This window comes from Rutilus rutilus (genome assembly GCF_951802725.1).
Source record: "Rutilus rutilus genome assembly, chromosome: 2".
NCBI classification, from domain to species: domain Eukaryota; kingdom Metazoa; phylum Chordata; class Actinopteri; order Cypriniformes; family Leuciscidae; genus Rutilus; species Rutilus rutilus.
In genome coordinates, this window is record NC_140210.1 from 44,229,489 (window position 1) to 44,237,454 (window position 7,966).

Consider the following 7,966-nt stretch of genomic DNA (forward strand, 5'->3'; position numbering starts at 1 on the left):
TTTCCTGTGGCAGAGTGATCTTGATCTTGATGTCTGTCCAGAACTGCAGCTGCTGCCAGAGACCCGGGCGCCTGAGCCTCCCTGAGCGGGGAGTGCAATTGGAAAGGAAAATAGTGGAAAAGAGGAGTATGTCCATGAGTGTCAGTCAGCAGGTCTCTGAGATAAGATGCAGAGAGGGGCACGATCTCCCGCGCGTGACGCAGAGATGACGGACACGCTTCAGTTCAGACAGAAGGTTCTGGAGTGACATGGAATGAGAAATACTGATTACATTTCCATCGGAGTGGAAAAAAGCTTTCGATTAGATGGCAACAAAGGAGTTTTTACCCCAGCGTGGAATGATATCAATTTCATTTTTTTCTGACTTCAGTTCAGTGTTAACAGTGTTATGACATCATTCTCAAGGGATACTGTTTAAAAAAAAAAAAAAAAAGAGAAAACACCTAATCCACTTTCCTGAAATACTGCAAGCCTGTGTGTTCTTTTAATTCTTGACATTTAGACCAATAATGTTGCTTATTGCCAACATAAATTTGGTTTGTTTTTCACACAAAGGTGGAAACATGAACGGAAAAAGGTGTTTGGATCACATGCTGACTGCTGGGCTCAGGATTGTCTTCAAAAACATTTCCATGAAATTGTAATGTTTTCTCCAGAAAGATTCTGACTGGTGGGAATTGTACAGATTTCTCTAACCCCGTAAAAGACTGATTCCTTCCCACAATCTCTTCCTACACTCGTCCCACTACAGTCCTACTATCTTTAATTGTCTGTCCTTTCGGTGGCTTTGGTTCCGCCATTCATCATAAAGGCCATCATCAGGGAATCCAGTGAATCTGCCGTACCAGCGAGAGCATGGAAACCCACGGCGAGGTCATGAGACAGTACATTACATGTCACCATTATTTTTAGCACGGACAAAAACAAAACAGAGACACAATTAGACTGTATTCACACGTTCAAACGCAAACAGAGTGACTCTCAGAGGCTCAATGATAACATACGCTGTTTACAGTAGCAGAACACACTGTTTATCCACACATTCACTGCCACTGTCAGTCCACAGCATTATCAGAAGTGCGGACAGATTCATGACATGCAAAAGAAGCACATGTGTCACACTAATGGTTCTCACGATCGCATGTTTATGACATGCTTAATGAACTGTGAACTTACTGTTTGGAGGTCTCTGGGCATTCAAGTGTTTTTACATATGGGGTCAAAACATATGGAAATGTTTAAGTCTATATTTCCAGAAACCTTAAGAACAGAATAGAAAATTGACTATTGACCTCTGTGAGAGACAAATTGGAAAAAATAATCCTGTAAAAAAACAGTAAACTATTGGTTGCCAGCATCATACCGTAAAAATATGGTGTGTTACTGTTTTAAATGCTGTAATGCAATGTGCTGTTAAATTACGGTTTTATAATGTAGCTGACAAATCGGTATTTAGCTGTTAATTTCAAAAACAGTAACACACCGTATTTTTACGGTATGATGCTGGCAACCACAGCTGCCAGTAGTTTAGAGTTTTTTTGCTATTCAGTAAATAGATTTGAAGGCATTGCGATTACGATTTTAACCTGCCAGACTTAACAGAATGTAAAATTAAATTGCTAACTGCAGCCCTGCGCACATGGCTGATTTCTGCAGAATAAAGTATATTGTCTTCCACTAGGGCTATAGCCTGGGTTTCCCCATGCTGCCTTGAGCGCAGCGCGATTTTATTCACGCTGCTAGGCAGCCTGGATTCCATGGACCAAATTTTCGCCTCAGCGAAGGGACCAATCACAGAACGGGGAGGGAGCAGCAAGACGATGACGACGTCTATGCGACACACCGAAGCAGTTTGTTTATATCTATGGATCCAACATGGCATCAGACGCGAAGTTACCTTTCGATGCAGCCTTAGATACTGTTCTAAGTAGTTTAGTCGCTGAACGGCATCGTGTACACATAAATCTCTGACCCATCGTCTTCTTCCTCGTCGAATTTCTGTCGCTCTACATACGTCATCTGGTATAATTGAAACGATTGGCTATGAGCTATGTACAGGCGCATTTGATAGACATTCATAGCGCCCAATAAACGGCTCTGGGCATTCGTAAACCCCGCCTCAAATACGAGAAAATTAACATGTGGTTCCCAGACCACGTCTCAATGAGACGAGGTCTGACGTTAGCCAGGCTACTAGGGCTACCCATTTAGTCATATTTTATAACATAAATACATACATATTTTATAACATAAATACATACATATTTTATAACATATTATGACATTATAACAAACTATGACTGTGTTAAACAAAAACAGTAATCTTAAGGTAGTTACAAGTATTTAACGCAGTTAAATGTCAAAATAACTCCAATATCATACGCTAGAGTTGTGTGGGGTGGGGGTCAATTAAGCGCGACCTGCTGTGACGTCATAATCGTGTTGCATCGTGGTCTACGGTTCTGCCTGATGTGTACATGCTGAGTAGACTCGCTCCCTCTGTGAAAATCGAGGGGTCGAGGGTCTGTTCAAGTAAACTTCCCTCAAGCCACTTGACGAAGTTGAATGCACTTCTAAAGTCCAAAATTGGCCTTGAATGCAGTCCAAGTTAAAAGAAGTTCCATTTTAGAATGTTCCAGGTTTTTTTAGAACGGCGTGTCACAAACAACTGACGCAAGACTCTGCAAAAGACACGAGACTTGATAGACCAAACTCAACGGACAAAAACGTCGGCCTAGTGCTTGTTTAAAAACAATGAGAAAGTGGCATGGCCATCTACTGGCCTGGCAGCAGAATACAGCGTTTTTAGTCATTTTCACGGATTCGTGTGAAAGGGGATTCATTTTGACAACGTTGCCATCGGTAAGCGAAGAACACAAAGGAAAAACTTTTCCATTTTTTCTTTTCTTTATTAATAATAACAACGACGAAGAAAGAGATAATCTATGATAGTTCATCCCATTTAGGATGCTGCCAAAAGTGTGTTTAATCAGATTTAGTAAACTGCTACAGGCATTTCAATTAAAATAAACATTTACATTGGAACTGCAAAATTTGTTGTAAAATACTTATCATCAGTGTCATTTCATGTTGTTGTCAAAGCATGGTGTTTTATAAAGGTTGTGCACCGTCTTACGTGTGTGTGAATCTGCATCATCCAGCTTTTGTGGCCCTCACTCAATACGTCTGTCGTCTGTGTGTGTATCTAAAGACAGTCTTGTGAGTCTTGTGTTTGTGTTTAGTGATTTTTCTCGAACACATTTTGATTCAAACCTGTTTTTCAGCAGGCGGTTTCACCCTGAGCTGGAAGAAGTGACCAAATAATGTGTTAATGTGTTAATGTGTTTCCTAGCAAATATTATAAATTTAATAAAAAATCTAGAGAATTATATAATGTGTCATGTTTTACCTACATTGTTGTGAGGCTAAAATGTCCCCTCAAGAAAAATATAGCAAACGTAATAAATAACATCTAAATTAACAATAGGTTTGTGTGAGAGGTGATATAAAATAACATTAATAACATTATAAGTGTGGGCATGATAGAAACACACACACACACACACACACACACACACACACACACACACACACACACACACACACACACACACACACGTGTATGAGGGTTCTCTTGAGGTGAATCTTTTCTGTCTATATCCATGTGAAATTTGATTTCTTATCTAAGGAGTTTATGATTAGGCATTATTGTATGAATGATGCTTATGATAAGGGAAATAACTTGCACACATTCACTAAACTGCAGAAAGGCAGTGATCGGAATGGAATAGCATATATTAGTCTACTATTTTGTAGAATAAAACAATGCACAACGGACCTCAACATGTTGCATGTTGTGTCATCAAGCTGTCATCTCAGAAGTTAATAAAGTTAATATTTTGCATTTTTTATCCACTTTTTTGTTTAAGAATATCCTTTACTCGTATTAAAATCATGGCTGATATTGTTTACTGCACATGTTTTTCAAAAGCCGCAGGTTATCTGGAAATTCCATGCATACTGAAATGTTGTGCACAGCATACAGCATATGATATATACTGCAGAAACAGTATGATTACTACAGTAGTGTGGGTTTTCAAACCTAGCCTGAATATCATATGGCAGTAACAGAAAGAATAGACAGAAATATGAATGATGGCTTTGAAGACAAGAGGAGAAAAAAGAGGCTAGAATGAGAAGTTTTGAAGTGAAGTGAGTGGCCCAGAAAACACACACACACACACACACACACACACACACACACACACACACACACACACACACACACACACACACACACACACACACACACACACACACAGAGATGCCTCGTGTGTCACTGAGACCCCGCAGTCCCAGTATTGACTTTGATGAGAAAGTCTGTATGAAGTTTCGGACCATCCTGTCGATCAGAATGAACATCCAGGGAAAAAGTCAAGATCCTGGTTCCAACTTCCCTACTTCATAATATGGAAAGCGAAGTAAGTGAATGAATAGGATGTCAGAGTACAAATGTATGATTTATGTATTTGAATTGCATGTTTTTTTTATTTATTAGTTAGGGAAAACTAATTCAAATGAATGGTAATATTATATTATATTCAATTTAAATATATAAACCTTACATTTAGATGATAGACAGACAGACAGACAGACAGACAGACAGACAGAACAGATAGATAGATAGATAGATAGACAGACAGACAGACAGACAGACAGACAGACAGACAGACAGACGAACAGATAGATAGATAGATAGACAGACAGACAGATAGATAGACAGACAGACAGACAGACAGACAGATAGATAGATAGATAGATAGATAGATAGATAGATAGACAGACAGACAGACAGAACAGATAGATAGATAGACAGACAGACAGACAGACAGATAGATAGATAGATAGATAGATAGACCAGATAGATAGATAGATAGATAGACAGACAGACAGACAGACAGACAGACAGAACAGATAGATAGATAGATAGATAGACAGACAGACAGACAGACAGAACAGATAGATAGATAGATAGACAGAACAGATAGATAGATAGATAGACAGACAGACAGACAGACAGACAGAACAGATAGATAGATAGACACAGACAGACAGACAGACAGACAGACAGACAGACAGATAGATAGATAGATAGATAGATAGATAGATAGATAGATAGATAGATAGATAGATAGATAGATAGATAGATAGATACATAGATAGATAGATAGATAGATAGATAGATAGATAGACAGACAGACAGACAGACAGACAGACGAACAGATAGATAGATAGATAGATAGATAGATAGATAGATAGATAGATAGACAGACAGATAGATAGACAGACAGACAGACAGACAGACAGACAGACAGATAGATAGATAGATAGATAGATAGATATAGATAGATAGATAGACAGACAGAACAGATAGATAGACAGACAGACAGAACAGATAGATAGATAGATAGATAGACAGACAGAACAGATAGATAGATAGACACAGACAGACAGACAGACAGACAGACAGACAGACAGACAGATAGATAGATAGATAGATAGATAGATAGATAGATAGATAGATTGTTACAGTTGTGGTCTCTGCTATTCTTGTACGTTTATAACGATTATTATAACTATATCTTTATCGATAAACAGGCCTTGATTCTGTTACCACTGAAAGAAAGTGTAAAAATCTAGTTTATTTCAGACTCTGCATCAGCGGAAGTGAATGATCAACCACGCATTAGTGACAAGAAATGAAAACATTTAACAACGGCTCTGTGTGTCGGTTCGCACACTCGAGCTCTTGCTGTTATCTGCTGCACAGCAAGTAATTGTCATTTTTGACACTAGTGTTGAATAACACATGAATGAATGAGCAAGAGGAACACTCAGATAATGCCTTACAGTGACAATTAACTCGCTGTGTGTGTGTGTGTATGTGTGTGAAATTATTATTATCCTAATGGGAATGAAATTTCAGAAAATGGTCTAAGAGGATTAAAACACATTCTGAGCACGCCCCGAAAAAATAAATAAAGGCCCATGGATACTTTAAAATGATGCTACAATTTATATTTTATAATGCAAAATGTTATATTTTAGTGTTAGGGTCAGTATATTATCATCTTAGTTACAAAAGATTGAACTCGAAGCCTGGATGGATACACAATAGTAAATGTTTGTGTTTGTAAAACAAAGAAACAGAGCAAATGTGAGGTTTTCATTTATTTTCTCATCTCGAAGACCTGTATATAAAAACGATCCAGTCTTTGTGCTTCTGTTCTGCTCTCTGCTCACTAAAAAAGATACGGAGAGTTTACATCTGAGAATCTCCAGATCTCATTTCATCTCAAGAGTATAATAAAATTAAAAAAATCAGGGCAAAGAACATTTTCATCTCCGTATGAATACATGCTACAGCTGATGCTCAGCAATAACCATACAGGTAACAATAGATTTTCATATGTTGTTCGCACAGTGGAAAATGCATAGAAAAAAAAGGTAAAGATACTTTGCAATGTTTATATATATATATATATATATATATATATATGTATATTTCATTAGCACTTAGTCTTAAGTTTTTTTACAAACTTGCTTTCAAAGATGTAAGATACTACAATAACTCCTTCTGTTCCTTTGTAGATTGTAACTGATCACAGAGTTTGCATAGAGACAGCTTTTATCAATTAAAGTAGTGATAGGAGAACAGAGATTTTAGACACTTAGAATCAGGTGAAGCAATTGCATTGTAAAATGATTCTCCTTTGAAGCGCACAAAACACTTTACGCTGGCGACACCTGCTGGTCAAGACCATGTGCAAGACACTTTTACAAAACAAATGCAAATTGCATGAAAGTGTAACCTATTAAAAGTAATCTATTAGTCAGATGTTGTTAAACATGAAGTGTATGTATGTTTTGTGGTTTTTTATTCATTTGTAGAGCTAATTGGTGCAACTCATCCATGGCTCCCAGAATGCACTGCCGCATTAAACATGTCACCATTGTTGAGATGCATACACTGATTCTTGATGTCTAAGTGAGTCTACTAGACACAGGGGTTTAAAATGTCTTCAAATTCCTTCATATTATCTGATTAAAACACTGCTGAATCACATGCTGTAGAATCACAGGGCTACAATAGTCAAAAACATAAAAATGAATAACATACCCATATGATCACTAGATGAAATCAGTAAATCACTAGATGATGACTGTCACCATCATTAACAAGCCAACCCCATCCACTTGATCACATCTTGTCTTCTTAATAATAAATGTGCCTTATAAACACAGTTATGGCAGTCAGAGAAAAGCTACTGTCAAATAGTCAAGGGTCCAACTAAATCAAACACTGATCAGCATAATGGTGACTTCAAATGAAACATTTTCAATAAAACAACCCTCTGTAAACAATCTAAACCTCTGTTAATTCTTAATAAGAACTTCTGTAGACGTCTGACAGAAATAAAGTCAAATTGGTGTTTCCCAAAAGCATCATTACCCAAATATGGTCTCAAGTTCTGTTGAATTGTGTTGTTAAAGATGGGAATTGACTACAGTTGTCTTTGGGAAACGCACACCATGCACCCCTAGTAATAAGTGAAGCTGGTAATGCTGTTTGTGGAGTTGTCCACATCCAGTGCCCACTGGGAAACCTCCCTCTAAAAACTTTATAAGAATGTTAGGGAGTAATGTTCTACCAATGTTATCACTAAACATATTTAGTGTGTTTTTAGAGAATGTTATCCTATACCTTTTAGGAAAACGTTGTGGGAACAAAATACAACTTGCTGCTGAAAACATTACTAGAACAAAAAAAAAATGTCTAGCTGGGTCAATACTTTTAATTGTAGTTAGATTTCATTTCTAACAGCATTGTTGTCATTACAGTTTTTCTCAATTGTTTACACACAAATACTGGTACTTGAGACACAATGACCACAACATGTAACTC